The sequence below is a fragment of the Balaenoptera acutorostrata genome, chromosome 12 (genome assembly GCF_949987535.1).
Source record: "Balaenoptera acutorostrata chromosome 12, mBalAcu1.1, whole genome shotgun sequence".
Classification (NCBI taxonomy): Eukaryota; Metazoa; Chordata; class Mammalia; order Artiodactyla; family Balaenopteridae; genus Balaenoptera; species Balaenoptera acutorostrata.
This window is the reverse complement of record NC_080075.1, coordinates 43,906,556-43,933,035: the sequence shown is the minus strand read 5'-3', so window position 1 is coordinate 43,933,035 and position 26,480 is coordinate 43,906,556. Positions and strand designations below refer to the sequence as shown.

General features: G+C 35.3%; 1 long non-coding RNA gene across 1 annotated transcript in view; it reads left to right on the top strand.

Moving 5' to 3' along the window:
• LOC130709418 (uncharacterized) overlaps positions 1 to 25,636 on the top strand; it is a 147,929-nt gene extending 122,293 nt beyond the window's left edge. Inside the window, exons 2-3 of the long non-coding RNA XR_009009961.1 lie at positions 8,183 to 8,265; positions 25,565 to 25,636. This is a non-coding gene — a long non-coding RNA (uncharacterized LOC130709418). The remainder of the gene's footprint in view (positions 1 to 8,182; positions 8,266 to 25,564) is intronic.
• The last annotated feature ends 844 nt before the right edge of the window (positions 25,637 to 26,480 follow it).

Below are 26,480 nucleotides of genomic sequence, written 5' to 3'. Positions count from 1 at the left end.
AAAACTGTCCACAGCGTCTCAATAGCCCACATGCATTCAAACCAACTGCCCAGTTCATCTGCAAGAGCCTTCATCTTTACGTTAATTTTTGCTTGGCTGCTTGTGGGAGCCTTTGAAATGTACAAAAATACGCACAGCAACCCTGACCGTCAGGACACAGAAACCACACTCAAAAACAAAGTGTCTTGGCTTACTCTGTTTTCCCTTGTTACAGTTGAAGTCAATTCTCTTGTGCCATTGTTTCGAATCCCTTCCTTACATATAGTCATTCTCTTTAAAAAATGTTTATTACTGTAGATCTCTAGAAATAGAAGTTAGTACTGTTTTCCTTTTTGAATCAGAAATAGGTAAACACCAGTAAAGCTGAGCGTGGAGTGTGATTTAGTGTAGGTTAACATAGTGCAGAGGGTATTTTGCAATAAAATTCTAAATTAGGGGGAATATATTTACTGCCTGTCGTGTGTGTGGCTTATGAACTATCGGTTTGATATCTGGCAGAATGTGTAAGAACTGATAATTAGGTATGTGTGTGTAGGTAGTGACATTTGTTTAAAACAAAGTACTGTAAAACTGAATTCATTTATGCCTCTTACTTTGTTCAGCCTCTCATAGACAAGTAATAAAATATACCAATAATATCTCACTTTACAATAAGCTTTAATTATAGAGACACCTGATAAAATGCAGATGAGCGATCTGTTCCAGAGCTGTGTGGATTCTAATAAATAGAATTGGTAGCATGTGTGCATATATGAGAATGAGAGACAGACCGAGACGTAGAGACAGAGACGTATGCATAATTGTACTGAGATTTTTGAAGTGAGTATTTTAAATTTGTAAAATTTTATTGGCTGGAATTATATGTAACAAATTAGAAAAGGCTCTCACATAATTTGTCTTTATTTATTGTGTCAAAATACTCAAAGAAGCAATGACACAGAAACAAAATAAGATCATTCGATGAATGCCTGTTATTTTTTTATATTGCCATGTGAAAGCGTTAAGTTTTTCTTTGTGTTTTGCAAAATAATATCAATTTAAATGCTAGAAGCATGAATGAATAACCATTTTTAAAAAGTCCCAAATGATGTAGAGCGTTTAGGAACCTTGGTCACTTTTCTTACTGTGGGCGAAATCTGACCACTGACAAATTATGCCAGAAATTCCAAATCAAATCAAATGGACGCCTTTTCCAGGTTAAGAAGTAACCCAGAGAAGGCCTGAACCAAAGGCCTCTTTGTTACAAGGTTACTGTTAGAGCAACTCTGATCATTTCTGGTTTGCTTTTTGTTTCTTTATTTCTGCTGTATCCTTCAGCAGAGGTTTATTTCAAAAACTTGGTTACTAAATGAGGCTTTATTAATTAGAGATGGGCAGAAAACCAGCTGTGACATAGTGACCCTGGGTGGGAAGCCAAACCAGAGTAATTAAGACATAACATGGTAATGGGAACAAATAATGAATACACTCAGTGACCTGATGCCGAGCAGTGCCCCCTCTCCAGGCCTGGTTTTTTTTTTTTTTCTTTTACTTTATTTTTCCTTTTAAACTGTTAGTCTTCTGGAATTGCTTTCTTATTGTACTTTGATACAGATGGTGTCCAAAGAAGTGACAATTGAGGAACATATAGAGAAACCGTGAGGTTTAAAGGCTACTTCTGTTTATGTGATACTATTTTTATTGTTAGTGACCAGAGATTGGTATTCCTTTACTGCTTGTCACACAGAATTTCTCGTACACGGAGAAGAGCCAGTTGAATGATATCCTGGACCAAGTATGCATCTCTCCTCACCCAGTCATGCATGATCTACTGTATCAGCTGGGTTTATTCCTAGGATATTCACTCCTCTCTGATGCTGAGAAAAGAAAAAAAAAAAAAGAATTTGGAAAAAGCCAACATGGTCCCCAAGCTCTCAGAAGATGAGAAAGTCTCTTGTGGTCCCCTTTGCCAGATTCTGGCTACCCAGGAAGGAGACTTTTATCATGGAGTCCACATCAGAAGTTTGTAGACACAGAAGGACAAAGCAGTTATCAAGGAACATGCTCACTGTTTTGAAATGGTTCACAAAGTTTCCAGGTGGATAAAAACCTGACCCACTCAACCCACACTTTTTAATGCACTTTGAGTTTGGAACAAGGCTGATTGTGCCATGAGAAAAGAGTTTTGTTTTCAACATTTCAGAAAGTGCGATGACTGTCAAGTCTTTTTAGAAATACTTGCTGTCTTCCTGTTAAAATTTAGTTGTTTGGCACCTTTGCAGATCTTGAAGTTAAATAGGATCCTTACTCATATAATTCCAAATCTGACACAGAGTAGGTGCTTAATATAAGCTTATTAACTAATTATCTGTCTAGGCATGTAAAATGGTGAATCAAGGCAATTATCCAAATAAAGGAGTCCAATAAAATACAAAACAAGTATACCAACAAAATCAAACAAACCATTAAAATTCCTGTAATGGATGTTAAAACCTCTTGCTTTTTATTTTCCTGACTTCTAAGGCTAATTACTTCAGTTTACCATTTGTTTTTGTGTATCAGCATAGCCAAAATATTCATGATACCTTATCCAACCTAAGAGATTTTCTTGTACCAACGTAAAATCATTTGTACCTCAGTTCATTCTTTAGTTGAAACAAATCTTCACCCAGTTTCTCAAAGAGTAAAGGATTACTAAATAATATCTAACCTAACATTAACAGGAAAAAGAGTTATGAATATGTCAATTACAGCTCTCCTAAGTTATGCATTAGCACCACTTCGGGTGTAAAGGCTTCTCTTTTTTTTCTGTAAAAATTGCCTACCAGTTGTGAGAGAGCCAAAGACAGTATTCTCGATAATGTGTCTTTGTGTCATGAAAGCATTGGCATTTCTTTTGCCTTCTGTGAATCATATCATAGCTGGCACACTGAATTAATCAATAGAAACATTCTACATCTATTAACAGTTTACTCTGGAGGCATAAATGTCCTGGGAAAAATAAAAGAAAGAATTGCCCCCATTTGATTATAAAGCAGCTCTGTTCAGTTCTTGTCACCTTGAGCAAAGAAGATATATTGCAGGATCATTGCTTTAAATGCTTAAAAAAAATTTTCAGTGAGGTGAGTTTGAATAAACAGATAAATAAGATAATGGTAATAGAACCTAATGTTTTCTTCTGCTAGACCTACATTATTTTTGTTTTAACATGATATTCAGGTGAATGATTTCAGGACAGTCCTAAGAGTGTTCTCTGTATTGGTAGCCCTGACTTGTGCATATTATTAACATAATGTACAAAAGAAGGACCTACCTCTTATAGCAAAAGTATTTGCATCTATCTTCTTTAATGGTCAGGGCAAACATGCATGCTTCCAGAAAGAAAGGGCTATGGGTTTGGGTGGTAGGGAATGGCTATGAGAAGTTTACTTCTGTTTAAACAAACAGAATTTCTTAGCCAACCTGAAAATAAATGCTTTATGATTTTTTCCCCTAAATCTTTCAATTCCTTCTGTTTGGGTGGGTTTTATTTAAAAGTCAAGCTCCGTAAATTCAGAACTTTGAAGACATATTTTCCATATCCTTTGAGTAGGTTTAGAAAGTTTTTCTCTTCCTGGTTTTAAAGTGAAGGTAAAAAAAAAATCCCTGCAAACAGGAAAGAGGTCCTTGGGCTAAGTCAGACTCCATCCATTGCTTAGCTGAAAACATAATGAAATACAGAAATTTATAAAGATAAAAGTACAATTTCCCCATCAGCCCACTGTTAACACTGCAAAGGACCTGTGCATTAAGCACGTAGAGATAGTACCCTAGGGCATGTCACAGGTAACTTGGAATAAAGGCAGTTGCTTCTGTGGTCTCAGAAGACAGGCAAGTGCTCTTTTCTTTGGAAGATATTAATACTGATGCAGTAAACATTTCCAGAGATGCTTTCCCAGAGTGGAGCCCTTTGCTTTTTACCCATTCATTCTCCTGCCTGTTCTTTGTGCTTGAAAAGAAGAGAACCGGCAGCATATAAAAAATAGTGGATGGAAGATGGACAGAGTCAGAAAAAAAGAAAGTGATTAGAGATGGACCCAGAAAACCATCCTATTTCCTGACAAGTGCCTGTGGAGGCTGAGGAGAGAATAATTCCTGGAAGCATCGTTTATGCACTTGTGTACTTCTCATTTACCCTTTTCTGTATTTTCCAGCTTCTCTAAAATATGTTTTACATTTTTAATTAAATAAAAGTTTTCATTTTTTAAAAGTAAATGGTCTCTCAAGGCATTCACGTTAGTCCTTGTCGATGAATAATATAGTTGGAAAGAAACTTAAAGTTTATTTGACACAGCATCTTCAAGGGATGTGGGAAGGAATCAATTATCTTGACTTCAGGTGTTGAGCATTTTCATCTATCATCTATCCATCGATCTATCGATCGATCTATCTATTGACCTATACATACAGCTGTATATACACACATTATGTAATTTTCATGTGTGTTATGTGTGAAAATTGTAAGAATTATAATGTATGCCAAACTCTTTATCCTCAGTAATTGCACACTAGGACAGTAGTGTGCAGATAGTGAATATTATATTTTTGCCTCACTCTAGATCCACAGCCTATTCTTCTCCACCCAGCTCTGTTCTCGACAGACTCCCTCAACTTCTTGTTTGCGATGGGGTTTCAGCAACAGCTGCACGGGTAGTACATTAGTAGGACAGGAGGGGAATGAGTTAAAGCCCTTATTCCCCCACTTCCTTCTTACCAGGCCACAGGTTGTCAATGGCTACCACCATGGTGTGCTCCAATTCATCTAATCATTCATTTAATAAATAGATATCGAAGCCCAATCTGTTCTAGATGCAGGGAGGCACAACAGAGACCAAAGGCATGAGGTCTCTGCTCACACAGAATTCATTTTGAAAGTGGCTTTTTTTCATTGTTTTTATTTTTAATCATGAAATACTTGAAGGATTTTGTGATCTACCTTTTAGTGAAAGAGGCATTTTTTTAAAAAATTAGAAAAAGATGTCAAAAGCAGTCATTGTAAATGGAGGTAGTCCTTTGATATATTCATGGCAAATACGTTGTATATACCAGAGAAATTGTTGAGTAAAAGAAGAAAGTGAATTTTAGTTACCATTCAATGGGTATTTGAGTTGCAGTGCTTCCAAGTAAATTAATGAAATATTAAAGATAGGCATGTAAGTGAAGAGACCCTATTTGTCAGTCATACTCTAAACTGTGCAGAGCACATGCATTAATCTAGGCTGTAAAATTATTAAAAACTGCAGATGATCTTTGTTTACCACTTTCACGTTGTTTTGATGTAGGAAAGAAATTCATCATTCGTCAGGAAACTTACTTGAGTTATAGATTTGATAACTAAGACTGACTATACATAGTGATAAAACATCTGCTTCAGTCTAGTCAGAAGCTCAGTTAATTTTGGGAAGAAGTCAGTCAAGCCTGTTGCTTGGTGGCATGTAGACAAAACTACCAAGTGATCGACTGAGTTTTTCACTTTTGAATGGGTTGTTTGGCACTGTGTAGACCCAGCCTATGATTATACTGCCATCTGTATTCTTTCTTACATCAGGCTTATTTCAGCCACAACTTATACATGCTGTTTTGAGAAGAACTAGTCAATATTTTGGTTTGTCTTTAGCTATAAGAGTGCCGTAGACAGTCTTGCATGAACTTGGCTCTGCCTTGCTAATTCTCTGTCAGTTCTGGCAGCTATAGGAATCTAAGTTCATGGTGTAGATATTTGGATTCCCCTCAAAATAAAAATAAAATATGTAAAATAAAATCTTAAAATAGGCTTCTTTTCTTTGACAAAAATACCCAAATTCCTAGAAATGGCCAGCCATAGTACATAGTGTATATGTGTGTGTGTATATATATATATATATATACATATATATATATATATATGTTTGTGTGTGAGAGAGTATAATTTTAATGTAAAAACAATACAAACAGAATAGACTATTTTGAAGTTAACAATTACTCATGTTATCATAGTTTCCAAACTACATGAAGCAATTGAATAAATCATCCCTTTCCAAATTCAACTGTACATAAATGCTTTTGAAATTATAAGATACTAGTGATGGTGGTAGGAATGTTCACTCAAAATTGGAAAATGAATTAAAATATTACATGTATTTTTCTTCAATAGAGCTATCACATCTTATAATGTTACAGCCACTATAGGGATCAGTTATTTCTTCTAAGGACATAGGCTTACAAAAAGAGAGAAGGTTTGAGCTTTGGAGGGAAATGAATCATCAAAGAGTTTTTGCATAATGATAAAATTATTCTCTGGTTTTAACAGGTCAGAGCCATATTGAAACATGTTCCTCTATAAATACACCTGAATCAAAATCCCTTTGTTTGTCTGTTTCTTTCTTTCTTTAATGAAAGTTAGGGGAAGTGATAAGTGAAAGAAATTGAGGAGGAAATATGTATTCTTTATTCAACCAAGGGGATAAAATGGGCAGATTCAGGTTTTGTGGGCCCTGAAATTTATACAATTTAGGTGACCCACTTTTTTTTTTTTTTTTTTTGGGTACAAGGTTTTGTTTTGTTTTGTTTTTAATTTTATTTATTTATTTATGGCTTTGTTGGGTCTTCGTTTCTGTGCGAGGGCTTCCTCTAGTTGTGGCAAGCGGGGGCCACTCTTCATTGCGGTGCGCGGGCCTCTCACTATCGCGGCCTCTCTTGTTGCGGAGCACAGGCTCCGGATGCGCAGGCTCAGTAATTGTGGCTCACGGGCCTAGTTGCTCAGTTGCTCCGCGGCATGTGGGATCTTCCCAGACCCGGGCTCGAACCCGTGTCCCCTGCATTGGCAGGCAGATTCTCAACAACTGCGCCACCAGGGAAGCCCATAGGTGACCCACTTTTGAAAAATATATAAAATAACAAATAAAAAATTAAGTACAAAAGTTGATGTTATTTAATTGAGAGGAATGTTATTTAATGTAATTTAGTTTAATTAATGTTATTTAAAATCAGAGGAAAATGATCTTTGGAAGAGTCACATACAAATCAGGGACCCTAAACGTTTACCTAAGCTTCATTAGCTTCACAACATAGCCAATGGGCTAACAGAATATACTATAACAACAACAATAAGAAAATTACCTGGAATTTGAGCAAAGGAAAACAATTCATCATAAAAAATATGATTTATGATATATCTTACATTTAAATCTCTTTTGGCTACCTAGTATTCATAAATAACTCTTGTGCAGGGTAATCTGGGTTTCTTCTTTCCTTTATTCCAGTAAAATCTGAGTCAGCTGATTCTTAATTTCATTATCTTTTGAAACATTTTAGAATCACTAAGTAAAAACCCTTCGAACATTAGGAGTAGTGGGTATACTACCAGAAGAAATATGGTGACCCTAGAGGAGATATAAAGTAGTAATTGAGGGTTGAGAGACCACAGATTTTGTCTCACATGCCTTCAGCATCTTCACATTACAGATAAGTAAACTAAAGCCCAGAGAAGAGAGGCCACTTGCCTAGCTTCACAGAAACCATTAATGGCAGAGGTGAGTTTAGAAGACACACCTGTGGGCAGACAATCCAGAACCATATTAACTACTTTTAACTCCAAACCCAAATCTCCAGTTTCCTTCACTGAGTCAGCCAAACGACTGTATTATTGTAGTCACCACTATTGCCATCTAGATTAAGATTCTAAGTTCTAAAGAACTACCTAGTGAATTGCAGTGTCTTCTCTTAGGTTAATGTGGTATCATATGAGCCTTCTGAGAATGTTATGGTATTTACACTTACTTACTCTGACCATTGGAACCACTTGTAGCTGCATTGCATCTTGTCAGTTGTGAGTAATGTGGTTAGCACAAACCTAGGTACATGATTCTCTACTTTTAAGATAGTTCTTCCAGTCATTTAAGTAATTCACACAGACAAAGGTGGTGTGGGAGTTCTTGAAACTGTTTTTTCCAGTAGTTTAACAGAGATTAATCCTCCTACATAAACAACTAAAAGTATTGATTTAAATATAAAAATACATATTTTAGGTATATCAGTAACATGGGAAGAAAGTTAGTAGTTCTCAGAGGTCAAAAATGAAGTGAAAGTAAGAACCCAAGAGGCAAGTAGAACAGTTAGTATAATTTGTGTCCTCAGGGCAATGATCAAACCTAGTTAAACTTGTTTCCTTTTGACATTTTCAAAGGTTGCAGTGCTCACAAGTGAAGAATATGGCGTCTAAAGGTGACCCTCCCCATAAAGCTGGGACCCTAAAGAGCCACACTCTCAGTAAGTAGAAATATTACCTTTTCCCAAGGGATCAGCTAGATAAACTGCTAATCTTGAACCTTGACTAAAGGAAGGACCTGTTCTTTGGGAATTCATACCACAAGCCAATCTTTACTGGCTGGGTTTGCAGATGGAATCCACAGTGCCTGGATATGTTCAAATAAAATTCAAGCCATGCATCAATTAAAGTGATGCTGAATTACTAGTGTCCCCAGGCACCTAGCCAGAGTAAATGCAAATCCTATCTAAAGGAGCCTATTTCCATCCAAGCCACAACAAATTGGCATAAGTAAAGTTTCAAAGAATGTGAACTCAATTTCAAAAATTACAAAACACAAAAAGCAACAGGAAACATGAGCAGAATGAATGTTACCCAAAATCTTCCTATATTGGAAATATCAAAAAAGACTAGGTTTAGTATATTTAATAAATTAAAATAGAGGATAAAAATGAGTAAGAGAGAGGAGTTTATTTAAAACAATGACCAAGCAAGTATAAAATTAACCAAAGAGATCAATGAAATAAAAATATAATAATTGAAATTAAAAACTCAGTACTTACTTCTAAAAACAAATTAGACACAGATAAAAAGAGAGTTAATAATCTGGAAAATATATCCAAAGAAATTATCTGGAATGTAGTACAGCAAAAACAAAAAGAACACATGACTGAGTTATCCCAAGTAGGATAAATTTAAAAATCCACATTTAAATATATAATGCTAAAGCTGGATATCACCAAAGACAAAGAGATGATCTCAAAATCAGACAGAAAAATAAATTGTCTAAATAAATGTGGTGATTAAATTAATAGTTGACTTCTTATCAGTAACAGTGGAAGCCAGAAACAATAGAATACCTTCAGTGCCCTAAAAGAAAATAACTGTGAACCTAGAATTCTATATTCAACAAGTATTTTTCAAGAGTAAGTGTAAAATAAGAGCAGTTCCATGTGAAAGGTCTGAGATGCAAGGAAGAATAAGGATCAAAAAAAGTAATTAATAAGTTGGGAAGTCTAAACAAACATTGACTATACAAAACAATACTTAAACTTTTGTGTTTGTAAAAGAAAAAAATAAGATGACATAAAAATCCATACAGCAATAATGCGTGAAAAGGGAAGGAGTTATCAGAGTTATAGTTTTCTAACATTTGTTCAGAAGGAGAGTAAAGAAAATGATTAGCTTTAGAATTTGATAAATTAGTATGCATGTTAAGATTCCTAAAGTAATCACTAAAAGAAATAGAGTATTAAGTAAAAAGAAAAAATATATAATCGGAGACCATATTCAATTCATTCAAAAGAAGAAAATAAAGACAGCAGAAACATATAGAAAAGGTGTGATCAATCCGTACTTCAGAATAAGGTAGAAATAAACCTGAATCCATCAATAATTATAATAAATCTAAATGGAGTAAATGATGCAATGAAAGACAAATAGACATATATAGTACATTAAAATGCAAATAGGTTGAATGTATAAGAATGCAAAAGGTATACCACTAATACTATACTCCTCCCCCAAAAAAAGAAAAGAAAAAAAATTAGTGCAGTTGATTAGTATCAGACAGTGTAGACACTGAGCTAAAAAGGATTACTTAGATTAAAGGAGATAACTAGGTAATGACGAATGACTCAGTACAATGGAAAATAAAAAAATTTTAAATATTATGCACCTAAAGTATATAAAGCAAGATTTTATCCTCAAAAATATATAAAACAAAAATTAAGACAAATACAAGTATAAGTGAACATTTAACTATACCTATAATTAATTGAGAAAAATAAATCAGGATATTTATTTGAAAAAATTTATACAAGCTTGATCTAATGAACATATATAGAACATATATAGAATATGTTTCATATTCTTCTTTTCTTTTGTTCCTTCAAAACTTAAAGCAAATTTCAACTGTGTTATTATACCATCTCTTCATAATTCTGCAAGAATTTCTAAAAAACATGAACTTGTTTTTACATAATCATAACATAAATATTTCTGATAAAATTATCAATAATTTATTGATATCATCCAAAATCCAGTCCACACTATATTAAAATTATCCTGATTGTCTAAGAATGTGTCTTATACTTGGTTTATTGGAAATAAGGTCAAAGAAGCTGTTCTCCTTTATTCCCCCCTGTTTTTCTTTTTTTTTTTAATTAATTAATTATTTATTTATTTACTTTTCAAATTTTTGGCTGTGTTGGGTCTTCATTGCTGCGCATGGGCTTTCTCTCTAGGTGTGGTGAGCAGGAGCTACTCTTTGTTGCAGTGTGCGTGCTTCTCATTGCAGTGGCTTCTCTTGTTGCAGAGCATGGGCTTCAGTAGTTGTGGCATGTGGGCTCAGTAGTTGTGGTTCGCGGGGTCTAGAGCGCAGGCTCTGTAGTTGTGGTGCATGGGCTCAGTTGCTTTGCGGCATGTGGGATCTTCTGGGACCAGGGCTTGTACCCATGTTCCCTGCATTGGCAGGCAGATTCTTAACCACTGTGCCACCAGGGAAGTACACCCCCCCACCCCCACCCCACCGCCCCCCCAACCCCCTGCCTCCGTTTTTCTTTAGGCCATTGACTGATTAAAGAAACTGGGTCATTTCTAAAAAGATCTCACATTCTGGATTTATCTGATTGCTTCACTGTGGTGTTAATTAACTTGTTCCTCATTCTTCTTTAGTCTCTATAAATGGAATTTAACTCTAAAGGCTTGAATAGATTTTGTCTCAATTTGGGAGTGGGAAGGGTGGAATTACTTAACATTCTTGCATTACAATGAGATGGCACCAATTCTGCTTGTCCTTCCTTTAGTAATGCAAAAATCAGTTGGTTCATTTGGTGATTGCCTGATTCCTCCAGGCTTCATTCTCCATCAACCTTTCTCCTAATGGTTTTATCCATGATGACCATTGTCTGAATCTACTATTTCAGTAGGTTTTGCAAAATGATATCTATTATTTTCAAGTACACAGAATACTTGTGAAAATTCAACACATTTTGCCATAAAGGAAGTATCAAAACATAAATGTTTATTAAAAATTGCTATCATACCAACTACCTCTATTATCACTAGGAAATTCAAATGGAATTTATAAAAAGACAACTTGAAAAATATCAATACATTTCAATTCTTTTTCAGTCAACCTTAAACGTGATATGAAGTATGAGACAAAAAATTGTCAATTTCATTTTTTAACTAAAATTCAAAATTCCTAAACAAAATATTAGAACACTGACATCTAGCAATGTGTAATAATATGAAATTCTTTCCAGAGGGAAGATTGATTAAACATTAGAAATATCACATAATATAATTTACCAAACTAAGAGATGAATGGGCAAAAATATCATGATTATCCTAATAGATGTAGCAAAATCCTTCAATAAGTTAAGCATACATTGATAGTTTTTATTTTTTAAAAAATGATGAAAGAAAAGAGAAGGAAGGAAAAGAACTTAGCAAAGTAAAAATAGAAAGGAATTACATTAATCTGATGAACAGTAATCTACAAAACATAGTACTTACCTATAAAATAGTGAAAACATTGGCTTTAAGATCATAAAAAACAAAAGGGTACCTACTATTTCCAATTCTGTTTGACATTATATTATAAACTTTAGCTAGTACAGTAAAGGAAGAAAAAGGAAGAAAATGTATACAGAGGCCACATGATTTAATGTTTAAGAGTATAGACTTTGGATCAGACTGCCTAGGTTTAAATAATTTCTGTATTGCTTATGAACTAAGTAATGAATAAGCTCAGTAACTAAACTTATTAGCTAAGTATTTTATCCTCTATATGCTTCAGTTTTTAGTCTATACAGTGGAGGTAATAATACCTACCTCGGTGGAGGAAAGTTAAATTAGTTATTATTTAAAAGTGCTTAAAACAGTGCTTGGAATGTGGTAAGTACTGTATAAGTATGTGTTAAAATGAATTGGAAAAAAATCCTATCATCATTAGTCAGAGATGACAAGATTGTCTATGTAGAAAATTCAACAGAATATAGATGTAATTTATTATAACTAATCAGATAGTAAAGCAGTTTTGTTAAATACAAAATTAGCATATAAAAATGAGCAATACTACTACATACCAATAACTAATGCTAGAAAACATATTCTAAAAACGATAACCTTTACAATGACATAAAAGGTAAATAAGGTGCCTAGTGAAAATTCTAACAAAATGTGTATATGATATTTGTGGAAAAATAAAAGTTTATTTAAATACAATAAAAAAATCTAAATAAAGAGAGTTTTACCATGTTAATGGATAGGAAAATTCAATAGTGTTGAAGATGTTAGTTTTTCCTAAATTGATCTATAGAATTGTGGCAGGTCATTTTTTTCCAGTATGGCCACAGTAAGATTTCCTTTCTCATCTATTCTCCTTACAATGCCTTATTGACATTTCTACCACAGAGAGGTGAGGGCGGGAGTCTATGTTCATCTCCCTTAATTGGTTAAGCTGTGGCAGAAATGATGGTATGTGATACTGAGGCTAAGTTGTAAATGCTGATGCGACTTCTGCCTGGACCTCTTGTGACACTAGCTTGTTCTAGAAATCTAGTCTCTGTGTCGTGGGGAAGTAGAGAAACAACAGGGAGAAGAGGTGTGGAGTAGTTCCAGCCAATATCCCAGCTGAGGTCCCAGCTGACATCCACCTTCAACCTCCAGACATGTGAATGACTGGCTGTAAGATGTGTCCAGCCTCCTTCATCATCAGACTGAAACCACATGACAGATCCCAAGAAATAACTGCCCAGCTGATCCCAGCTGAACCCCAGAACTGTGATACATGAAAACCAAAATGATTATTCTTTTATGTCACTAAGTTTAGGGTGATTTATAACAAAATAATAGATACCTGTTAATAACAAGAGTCAATTTTTGCTATTTAAAATTCCTATAAATTTTTAACCTGTAAGCTAATTCTAAAATAACAGGTACTCCTGAATTAAAAAAAAAACAAACTCAAAGTGAGGAGACTTCCCTTTTCAGATATCAAAAATTTAATAATTAATAAAGCTATAGAAACTAAACTAGGCGACATTGCCATAGGGTTAGACAAATAGATTAATGGAACAGAAGAGAAAATTCACCTATACAGGAAGCCCACAAAAATAAGGCCTACCTTTGTAAGCAAACTTCATTTATAACAGAGTTAGCATTGAAATTAGCAGGGAAAGGACAGACTTTGATAACTGATTCTGGGTGTAAAAGCAGTTATCCAATAAGAGTGCTTTATAAAATTTAGAAGATAATAAGAAAAATTTGACCCATTTTTCCTTGTAGCATAACTTTTTTATACTTTTGGAAGTATATAAATATTGCAATGTTTTAAGCTGAAGGGTACAGACTTCCTAACACTCAAAAAAAAAGGTGTCTAATAACTTAGCATGGCAAGTCACAATAATTAGCTTATAAACCCTGAGTGTCATTCTTCAGAAGTAAACCATATGATCATCTCAATAGATGCAGAAAAAGCTTTCAACAAAATTCAACACCCATTTATGATAAAAACCCTCCAGAAAGTAGGCATAGAGGGAACTTACCTCAACATAATAAAGGCCATACGTGGCAAACCCACAGCCAACATCATTCTCAATGGTGAAAAACTGAAACCATTTCCTCTAAGATCAGGAACAAGACAAGATTGTCCACTCTCACCACTATTATTCAACAGAGTTTTGGAAGTTTTAGCCACAGCAATCAGAGAAGAAAGAGAAATAAAAGGAATCCAACTCAGAAAAGAAGAAGTAACGCTGTCACTGTTTGCAGATGACATGATACTATACATAGAGAATCCTAAAGATGCTACCAGAAAACTACTAGAGCTAATCAATGAATTTGGTAAAGTAGCAGGATACAAAATTAATGCACAGAAATCTATTGCATTCCTATACACTAATGATGAAAAATCTGAAAGAGAAATTAAGGAATCACTCCCATTTACCATTGCAATAAAAAGAATAAAATACCTAGGGATAAACCTACCTAAGGAGACAAAAGACCTGTATGCAGAAAACTATAAGACACTGATGAAAGAAATTAAAAATGATACAAACAGATGGAGAGATATACCATATTCTTGGATTGGAAGAATCAACATTGTGAAAATGACTCTACTACCCAAAGCAATCTACAGATTCAATGAAATCCGTATCAAACTACCACTGGCATTTTTCACAGAACTAGAACAAAAAATTTCACAATTTGTATGGAAACACAAAAGACCCCGAATAGCCAAAGAAATCTTGAGAAAGAAAAACGGAGCTGGAGGAATCAGCCTCCCTGACTTCAGACTATACTACAAAGCTATAGTAATCAATATGGTACTGGCACAAAAATAGAAATATAGATCAATGGAACAGGAAAGAAATCCCAGAGATAAACCCACACACCTATGGTCACCTTATTTTTGATAAAGGAGGCAAGAATATACAATGGAGAAAAGACAGCCTCTTCAATAAGTGGTGCTGGAAAACTGGACAGCTACATGTAAAGGAATGAAATTAGAACACTCCCTAACACCATACACAAAAATAAACTCAAAGTGGTTTAAAGACCTAAATGCAAGGCCAGACACTATAAAACTCTTAGAGGAAAACATAGGCAGAACACTCTATGACATAAATCACAGAAAGATCCTTTTGACTCACCTCCTAGAGTAATGGAAATAAAAACAAAAATATACAAATGGGACCTAATGAAACTTAAAAGCTTTTGCATAGCAAAGGAAAACATAAACAAGACAAAAAGACAACCCTCAGAATGGGAGAAAATATTTGCAAATGAAGCAACTGACACAGGATTAATCTCTAAAATTTACAAGCAGCTCATGCAGCTCAATATCAAAAAAACAAACAACCCAATCCAAAAATGGGCAGAAGACCTAAATAGACATTTCTCCAAAGAAGATATACAGATTGCCAACAAACACAGGAAAGGATGCTCAACATCACTAATCATTAGAGAAATGCAAATCAGCAAATCAAAACTACAATGAAGTATCACCTCATACCGGTCAGAATGGCCATCATCAAAAAATCTAGAAACAATAAATGCTGGAGAGGGTGTGGAGAAAAGGAAACCCTCTTGCACTGTTGGTGGGAATGTAAATTGATACAGCCACTATGGAGAACAGTATGGAGGTTCCTTAAAAAACTAAAAATAGAACTACCATACGACCCAGCAATCCCACTACTGTGCATATACCCTGAGAAGACCGTAATTCAAACAGTCATGTACCACAATGTTCACTGCAGCTCTATTTAGATACAATAGCCAGGACATGGAAGCAACCTATGTGTCCATCAACAGATGAATGGATAAAGAAGATGTGGCACATACATACAATGGAATATTACTCAGCCAAAAAACCCCAAAATTTAGTTATTTGTAGTGAGGTGGATGGACCTAGAGTCTGTCATACAGAGTGAAGTAAGTCAGAAAGAGAAAAACAAATACCGTATGCTAACACATATATATGGAATCTAAAAGAAAAACAAAATGGCTCTGAAAAACCTAGGGGCATGACAGGAATAAAGATGCAGACATAGAGAATGGACTTGAGGACACGGGGAGGGGGAAGGGTAAGCTGGGACGAAGTGAGAGAGTGGCATGGACATATATACACTACCAAATGTAAGATAGATAGCTAGTGGGAAGCAGCCACATAGCACAGGGAGATCAGCTCGGTGCTTTGTGACCACTTAGAGGGGTGGGATAAGGAGGATGGGAGGGAGACGCAAGAGGGAGGGGATATGGGGATGTATGTATATGTACAGCTGATTCACTTTGTTATACAGCAGAAACTAACACACCGCTGTAAAGCAATTATACTCCAATAAAGACGTTAAAAAAAAAAAAAGTTAAGTGGCCAAAGGCTGCTGATCTTTTAGGTGTATATTCAACTATGTGGAAATGGTTTATCATCATCCTACGTAGACCTGCTAAGCCTGTAAAGCAATGAGAGATGGAAAAATTTGCTGTCCCTTTTTCTCTGACCATCCCCTAAGTGATGTTGCATGATGGTATTCCTAGTGTGCCCCTCATTCTACAGAAACTGAAAAACATTCCAGTTGTAGAAAATGGGAAGACAGTGTGCGGTACTTATCTACTGAACTCTGTTACCATTTACAACTACTTGCATAATTGACCCCACATTTTTTTTCTTTTCGCCAGAATTAGTTGAATAAATGCCTTAGTTTTCCATCTTACTTAATCATTGTAGACAGAGCCAAAGGTTCCCTCCTCCTCGGAACACAAGCTTTTCCACTGCGCAAACGATGCTAATGCTCTTGATTGGCATGACACAGCCCTCTAAACCATTTGACTCCAGTGAATTAGTCAGGCAAGAACGTCTGAAAGCAGAGTGACCGTTTAAGTACTCAAATGCACAGCAAATAACGGCTTGCCTGTTTTTCTTCACTAGTGCTGTCTCATGAAGCAGTGTATTATTACAGATAATCTACAATGAATCAAAGACAAAGCATTCCGTATTCAAAATATACACACATTTGCCAAGCTGACTGAACCTGTGATTTTTCAAAATAAAAGATACAAATATTTATTTGAAAAATGATATAATTAAGAGGGACTCACTACAGAGCAGTAACTACACATGCTGTATAACCAATAAACAGGTTTTGCCAACAGGCACCTATTATCAATAGGATTAGTTAAACTAGTGCCAAGAAACCTCTTTCATGCTTCAACAGAACATAATTTGTTTAAAGTCATGATGACTAGTTATGTGTAATTATCTGATTATCAAAAAAAAAAAAAAAAAAAGAACTTGCCTAAACAACTTTGGTGTGCTCCATTATAAGGTTTCATTTAGACTCTGAATTATTTAATGTTTCTATAATCCTGAGACAAACTGCACAATTCAAAACCAATTAAGAGATTTGCCCAGATCACCCATAACTTGTAAATTGTCACAACATGGTAGGATACTTATTAAGTTGGGATTTTTTTTTTTGGAAACTAGTAGAGGCTACAAAAAATAATGAAGTTTTCCAGAAGGGGAATAGTTTATAAATCATCAGTCAATGAAAATGATTCATGAAATTATATCAATTTTAATATAAAAGAACATAATTCTTATCTCTTGTGTAGGTAGACTTTTAAGATGTATGAGAAAGTGAATTGCTTATACTATGTAAATGAAAATAATCATTCAGTGTCTAGCATAGTCTTGCAAATCAGGAAACATATTTAGATTCATACACAGAGAATTTTTAGTCATTCATTTTCTTCTGGTTTACTTGGAAACACAATGAATTAAACTAATATTATTTTCTGTTCAACTGGCATAAATTAACTTTGCTTCCTGGAAAAATTTATTTTGAATGCTTGCCCAATGAGTTAAAATGCTAAAATTCTTCTTCCCAGGTGAGGTCTCTGTCCCTTATGGGAGGTAACTTAATCTTGTTAATAACAGGGAAAAAAATGATTATAACTTTTAAACTGTTTCTTTATTATTCAAATTTAAGATACATTTATACATGATACTGAGCTTAAATCATCTTGCATTTACCACATTATCAGTTGATAGTATTAGGAATGCTTTGGCCACAAGTAATATAAAATATTACTAATATGGGTTAGACAAAGAGAGGCTTATTTTTCTCCTGTAATAAGGGGTTTAGAGATAGGCAGGGAGCTGATGACATTGGTTCCATGACTCAACCTTGTTGAAGCTGATGTCACCTGAATTGCTTCTGGCCTTTTCCTCATGGATCCACAATGACTGCCCCGAATCTTGGCACTGTGTTCACATCAAGCTAAGATGGAATGCGGGAGACAGATATCAGCACTGCCCACTGCTTTATCAGAAAAGCAAAAGCTTTCCCCCAATCCACCCCTGCAGCAGAATTTCTTCCATCTCATCAGTCAGAAATATGTCACATGGCCACCTCCAGCTGCAAGGATAGCTGGGAAAATGAGTATTTTCCTTTATAGTGGAGATAGGCAAGGAAGAAAAAGACTGAGTCAGCTAAACAGCAATGGGTTTTATGTTAACATTATCTAATATTCTCATTATGGGCAAGTGATTTAGTTGACTGCTTACACACATCTGAAAAGTGGGAATAATATTTCCCTGTCTGTGTCAGAACTGTGTGAATGTTAGATGATATACATGAAATTGCTCTATAAGCTATAAAGAACTAAACATAACTTAGATTGTCAATGTTGATATGGGAACACAGCTTCACAGGTACTATGCCATGACTCCCTTAGGTAGGTTGCCACAATTTAGCCTCTCTATTTCCAGAAACCCATCCTGCAGACCTGTAAACACAGTTGTTCTACAAGTACTGACATAGAGAAGTCTTAAGACATTCACAATAAGTGCAGAGGGAAAAGACAAAGAAAGAAAAGTAATTAGAAATAAGGTATTACAAAGGAATGAAGATTAAGATGATTTAATGCAATTTATAATGTGCATCCTAGCATTGAAAATCTATAAAAGGAACATACAATTCCACCATGTAATAGTAGAAATTTTCTCTGAAATTAAGGGAAAAACTGATTAAGTACATTTAAAGATATTATGTTCCAGAAAAAAAAAATTGATAAAATTTAGCCTGGTTAAAATATTAAATTTCAAGTAATTAAAAAAATGTTTATTCATTGAGGCAAAAAAACAAAACAAAACAAGTATACTGTCATATAAAAAAATCATGCTGGCCTCTGACTTCTCCAAGCAACATTTAGTTCCAGAAGACCATAGAAAAATTCCTGCAAAGTCCTACGTTTAAGGAAGTGTGACTCAAGATGTTTATCATCCAGGTATCAAAACCAAAACCAGATATTCTTAAGCATGGAAGGTCTAGGGAAGTACAACATCTGTGAACCTATCTTGAAATTAAGAACTATATGAAGGTGAATACCAGGCAACAGAGAGAAGAATTAAAATAAATAAGTCAGGAATGGAGAAATGATTGATAGTGACTGTTGACTATATTTGAATATAAACCTCAGATAACCAATTGTGAAATTCAGTTTTGGGGACTGAGTTTAAGTGTTATATACCTTGATGATGCAAAACTTATACCAAAAGCAGAAAACACCAAGAGACAGACAAAAGGAGAAGCAGAAAGGGTTTTTTTTTTTGCATATTTCTAAAAGAAAGTCAAACCTTTCTAAACTTGAAGCTTGTTCTAAAAACATAACTTCAAACATCTAGTATTTTTATAACATTTTATTTTAAAATTTAGAAGCATATTTTTTTAAAAGTAACACAACTTAAAAATATCTATTTAAGAACAGACTTGCGGTTGCCAAGGGGGAATGGGGCTGGTGGAGGGGTGGATTGGGAGTTTGGGATTAGCAGATGCAAACTATTATATATAGAATGGATAAACAACAAGGTCCTACTGTATAGCACAGGGAAGTATATTCAATATCCTGTGGTAAACCATAATAGAAAAGAATATGAAAAAGAATGTATATATATATATATATATATATATATTTATATATGTATAACTGAATCACTTTGCTGTAAAGTAGAAATTAACACAACATTGTAAATCAACTATACTTCAAAAAAATAAATTAAAGGAAAAAAACATAAAATAAAACCATTAAAACACCAAGTTAAAAAATAAAAATATCTATTTAGAGTTCAGTATTTATCTCATATATATATAAGATATACATATATAAGTTTATATATATGTATAAATTTTTTTGCAAGCAAGATGCCCAAAGAAGTCCATGTCCTTATCCCCAGAACCTGTAAATAGGTTACTGTACATGGCAAAGTAGAATCAGGTTGCAGATTGAATTAAGGTTGCAGCTAATCAATCGACTTTAAATTAGAGAGATTATCCTGGGCAATCTGGTCAAGCCCAAGGTAATCAATAAGGTCTTTAAAAAGGAAAGAGGAAGGCAGAAGGTCAAAAATGAGACAATTTGAGGTCTCAACTAGTCATTGCTGGCTTTAAAGATGGAGAAAGGGGGCCACAAACCGAGGAAAATAAGCAGCATCTGGAAACAGAAAAAGGCAAGAAAACAGATTCTTCTCTGTAACTGTCAGGAAGAGGCTGACACCTTGATTTTAGCCTCATGAGACTTCTACAGAACTATCAGATAATGAAGTTATGTTGCTTAAGCCACTAAATTTGTGGCAGTTTGTTATAGCAACAATAGGAAGCTAATATGCATTTTAATCTGTTTATATGCAAATAGATATATAAAAATGTTGTTCAATTAAAGTTAAGGATGCTTCTAAAGGGGAAGATAAGTAGTTTTACTTTAGGGGTGAGGGTGGAGGTTAGCTCCACCATCTAATATTTGACATGACAATATTTTTGCATTCTTATTTAAGAAATGCTGTCAACAGTAAGTAAAAATTGGCATTAATTCCTCAATATCACTTACTTCATGCTTTGGAAATCCATTTAAAAACCATAGATACACTAATGGTGGAAAATAATATGTTTGCCAATAATGTATCCTGCTGTGACTAGCAGGGCAGGGGAGTGGGAGAGGATAATAACAATTATCTAAAGCCAAAATGTTTATCCCATAGCACTTGTACCTAAGAAAGGAAGGTATTGAATTGGTTGAATTTTGAGAATTTTGTGATCTGCCAGACAAGTACTTACTGAAAATTTCAAGGTCAGGCTCCCCTCTTCCCTTGATGCCAGAAAAATTATTTACATTCTCTCCTTCTCCTGTTTCTATTCTATTTCCTTTTCTCTCATTTAAACATTTTAACTGTAAGACATTATATTACTAGTGTTGTTGAGGTTACGTGGAAAGTGAACATGGGATATTTATTTTTGTGAAGATATTTATTTTTGCGATATTATTTTTTGAAAAGAGTAAAAATAATAAGTGCTTACAGAAAAAAATTTCCCTTGCTGAAATCGTATCTCTTTTTTTCTTTGCTTTGGTTCTTCTGATTTGATCTCAGTATGGACTGCAATTTCCCAGCCCAGGCTCTGACCCTTACAAGTGAATAACATTTTTGCATGCTCTTTTGGCAAAGCAAGTATTCAAAGAAGGATATTCCCACTTTTCTTGGGTGCTAGAATGGATAGTTGACTCGACATCACAGTTTTCAAAGTCTAAGAGGATATACTAACTTGGATGAAAAACATATATACAGGGTCAGGAAAAAATATATAATGTGTAGGAGCTAAAGGGCTTGATTTTCTTGGCTGGCAGAATGTATTTTATGCAATTCCAGAGTTGAAGTAAAGACAAATGAATGTCCCCATGGTGTAATCACTGGGTTGAAAAATCAGGTGACTTCAGTCTTCACATTCCCTTTTAGCACCGTAAGTTTTTATGTTTTTTTATATCTTGGTTGGTGGATGAGTCAATGTTTAAATGGTCATTTATCATTTACTGTATAAAAGAAAAGCTATTGCCTGAAACTCATTTTTGCAGTTGCAGGCAAACAGAAATAATCATTTTCAAGGACCTAAAGCTGTTTCTTGAAGAATGTCATCATTTTATCCTTATTTTACTTACTATTTACTTATATATGAACCAGGTTTTGAGAGCTGCACCCTGCAAGTCCTGGCTGTAAACAGTTTCTACCAACTTCCTGCTGCAGCAAGTGAGGACAGGAAATTAGACTTTGCAGAAATCAAAGTTATCTTTCAGACAGATCAGAGAACCAGACGAAAGGCATCATGCCAGCCATAAGTGGTTGTGGCTTCCATCAGAGCCAAGTTGGATTAATTCTGGGTAGTTAGGTGATGACCAACTCCCTGTCTCACAGGGAGTGATTGCACTTATTCTCAGGGTAGTCCTGCTTTTTTCAGACATTTCAATAATCATTATTTCAAATACATGGACTTGAGTGTTGTAAACACTTGCTGCCTTTTCTATTCATGAAATGAAATAATCTGTTGGATGTAGAAAGGGATGATGATATACAAGGAAGTTGAACAGTGGCCATGAACATTGATAAGGGTGACTTCATGAAGAGTCTATAGGAGAGATAGGTTGGTGATTTAGAAGGAGCAGAAGTGCTCTAGAATCACCTAGACCTGGTTGCAAGTCCTTCCTCTGCTGTTTAATAACTGAGTGGATACAAGGAATTTACTGAACCTCACTGGCCTTATTTTTCTTAAGGTCATAAACGGGAGAAATAACCCTATCTATATCAGAGAATAGTTGTGAGTATGAAATAAAACATACATAAAAGACCTGCTAAACTGGCTGATGTGCCCTAGGAACTCAATAAATATTAATTCACTCCTGGTTAATCACTCTCAGATCCAAGAATTCCCTTTGACTGGATCAGAGCAACTTGCCCCTGCAGATATCCTTGGAACGTAATCCTAGGCTAAACATAATTCAGACCTACACTAAAGCAGGTGGAATATGGATAAAGGGCCGTGTTTTAGTCCCAAATCCCCATCTATCCCTCCCTCTTCTTGAAACGCCTGTTGGGTGCCAGCTATGTATCAGCACCATGCTGGACCCTTACATACTTCATTTCCTGTAGTCATTATAAATAACTGAAATGAGGTCACAGTGGTTATTCCAAGTTACCACAGAGGGGACTGAATTTTTGAGAAATCAACTAACTCAAAGTTTCACACCTGACAGATATAATTCTTCCCCCAAATCTTGTCCCACTTTCCCATTCTACCTCCCTCTAAGTTCTGTGATGCTGGAGAGAATTCTGAGATATGGTTTCTGTAAATCAGCCTGAGTGTTTACCATAACAAACTAATCAACACATGAACAAAAAGTAGAGCTTTAGGATTACTCTGCAACCAGGGGATATTGGCAACACAAACAATTTTGTGCTTCTCTCTGCTTGCTGGTTGATAGCACTGCACTGGGTGCCAGAGATACAGTGACATAACATGCCAGGCAGAGAGGAGAATCACCACCACATATCAGACAGACCATAGGGAGGTGGTGGGAGATAAAGCTGGGACCTGGCACAAGGGCTAAGCTGAAAGCAGTTGATTCCCCAAGGCTAAAAATGTGGACTTAGAGGCCCCTGCGTTACATCTGTACACATGTTCACTTTTCCACCACCTTTTTTAGGTTTCTAAAAAATATGACTGAGAGGACAAAGCTGCCAAATGCATATCATTCATTGAAGCTTCTGTCCTGAATCCTGATCTGCTTACCCTCTCTGATCACCAGAGCTGGACAGTGCAGAAACATCAGGATACATGTATTCCTTTCTTTTCAAGTCTAGAACTGAGTTAGACCTGAGCAGTCTTTTTTTTTCCCCCCAAGGCCTTTCTGTACCCCACAAAGTCCTCTAAGTCTGTAGTTCTTATCCAAGGAGATAGGAAAGGAAGAGAGTTGCGTTTAGACTATTTTACCCTCTCACTTTTCCCTCCAGAAGCTGAGGTCCTAGCCTCCCATAGTTCCACTGTGAATTGATAATAGACCCTCTCTGAAGATAGAGTAGGCATTTAATGGCCAGTGAGGACCCTTTCATTATGAAATACAGAAAACAAGTAGCTGCACCTTTAGAATCAATTGCTTGGGAAAATAGAGAGTGGGAAAAAGTTATGATGAAATGTAATTTTAAGAAGCAAATTTGTATTTTAATTATCAGAAAAACATCTATGTACATTTGAAAAATAGAGATAGTAATGCATCTACTCGGGATACTCAGCGTCAGACAACTCTCAGTGTACTCAGTGGGGCTTGGGGGCCCCTTGAAGTCATTCTGCAGCATCCTCACATGGGACAGTCTCAGCCACAGTTTGACAGCCCTGCTCTTGGTAATGGGGAGCTACTGAGGAGGACTGTGATATACAAAGTGGTGGATAGATAGATCACTGACCGATAGATCCCTGGAGACGTAAGAGACCGAGTACAGGGAGACTGTTTGGTGATGACATTATTCTAAGGCTGAGGCTTTGGGGTTTAAGCCTATAGGGGTGGTGGCAATAGAAACAGAAACTATTTGACAGACATAAAGAATATGTGAGTTTGTTTTTTTCTTAGTTTTTGCTACTTGGATGTTGGAAGGAAATGATGTAGTAAACAGTTGGCCTTAGGGAAAAGATGAAGTCAATCTTAGCTACCTTGAAGTAATGGTGATTGATTCTTTTGGTGGGTGGGCAGGTGGGGATGCAAGTAGGCAGTTAGAAACCTATGATTGAAGCTCAAAAGAGAGGTCATGACTGTGAATAGCGGTTGTGGAGTCATTTCTATAGAAGAGGGAATTGAAACCATAAGTAATGAAAAATACGCTCTCTGAGAGAAAGTATGCAGAGCTAGAACAGTTGAAGATGGATCTGGAGTCTACCAGGGTCAGCCAACTTTTTTTGTAAAGAAACAGAGAGTAGATATCTTAAGCTTTGTGGGCCAAAGTTCTCTGTTGCAACTACTTAACTGTGCCTCATAGACCAAAAGCGACACAGACAATAGGCAAATAAATTGGCATGACTGTGTTCCAGTAAAAATGTATTACAAAAATAGGTGACTGGCTGGGTTTGGACTGAGGGCTTTAGTTTGCTGACCTCTGGTGTGGAAAGTTAAGTTCCATAAGGGCAAGGACCGCATCGGCTTGGCTCACTACTGTGTCCCTAGCACCTGGCACGACACCTGGCTTATAGTAGTTTCTTAGCAGACATTTGTTGAATTGATGAATGCTGTGGTAGAATGACTATGTCCATTCTTAGCTTTATTGGAGCAAAAAAAAAAAAAAAAAAAGCAAGAGCATTCTAAGAGTTACGAGGAAAGTCAGTATTGTATGACATAGACAAAAATCAAGAAAAGGGTGTGTCAATAAAGAAAAGTCTAGCAAAAATGATGACTCTAGTAGATTATGAAGAATGAGGAGTTACAACATGTTTGGCAATTAGTAACAAGTATAAAGATAAGAATAAAAGATCTCAGGAATGTTATCAAAGAAAGGATATATACACACAAAATAACCTGGATGTTAGGATAGAAGTATCTTTATGAAGGAGTTTGCATGGTGGAACTTCAATAGTTACTGCTATTAATATTTAAAAATTTTCAGTCAAAAAGATATGATTTTAATTATAATCTAAATCTGTGGATTAGGTTCGTATAATTCTAACATTGATGATTTTGTGAACTATTTAAGGAGAATCAAACTTGTTTTTTGACATTATGTAGATAAAATAACCAGCTTGACTAATTATTTTGAGTAGTTGTGTTGAAATTTGTCAAACGTTCTCTTTCAGATATTTTTTCCTAAATTTATGAGCTTTTAACTTTTGTGGATTTCCAACCTCACTTTATGAAGTCAATATTAAACATACGATTTAAACATTTTCTTCGTATTATAAGAGTCCAATGTTTACTTATTCCTTCCAGATTATCCCACACGGAGCTGTTGGAATTACCTTATGATGATTTCAAAGAACATTTTCTTCTCTACACACTCTTATCCCAAGGTAAATTGATGGATTTCTAACGAATAAATTTCAGGAGGAAAACATCAGCATTTTTATACTTCAATTCAGAGTATTTAATTCCCTCCCCCTTAACTGTAGCCACGTGTCATTCTAAGTTTACGCAGCCCTTTTTAACAATGGAAAATTATTATTTTTTGGTACAATGTCGATCACCTCTGTATCATTTGTTACCTAGTGTGTTTAGTTTGTTATGCCTATGCAAGTGGGAGAAAAACAATACCATAAACATGTCTAATCATGTCATTGAAGCTTTTCTTGGAATAATTGGAGTGTGATGATGGAGCAGGGAGAAAAGGGGGGCTGGAAATTGAGGAAAAGGGTCTCAGCCTGAATTTTCCAAATTGGCTATTTATCTGGTTAATTCTTCATCTTTCCTCATCACCATGTCTGAATTGAGAAAATCTTCCTAATGATAATAAACTATGTCAAGAACAGATGGCTGATTTGATGTGATGAAAATAGCTGTGTCAATTGAGGGTATTTTTTTCCTTACCCATTTTGCTTTTCATCACTCTGGGGTTGGTGGTTCATATGTTTTTTTCTTTTTTTTTTTTTTTTTCTGAATTTACCCTCAGCCCAATAGAATGTGGTGAATTTCTCCCCAAAAGCAGTTTGGACCCTTTTTTCCTGAAAGAAAGAAAGGAGAAATGGCTTAAAAAAAACACAATTATCACCTTTCCTGCCTTTTCTGCTTTAGCTAAGTTACTTTTGGAAGGATCAGTTTACAACAAATGTTTAGTGTCAGGAATTTTGCAGTTTCATAGGCCCTGACAGCTTGGCATGAAAAAGAGGTGGCATTATGTCAATTGTAAATG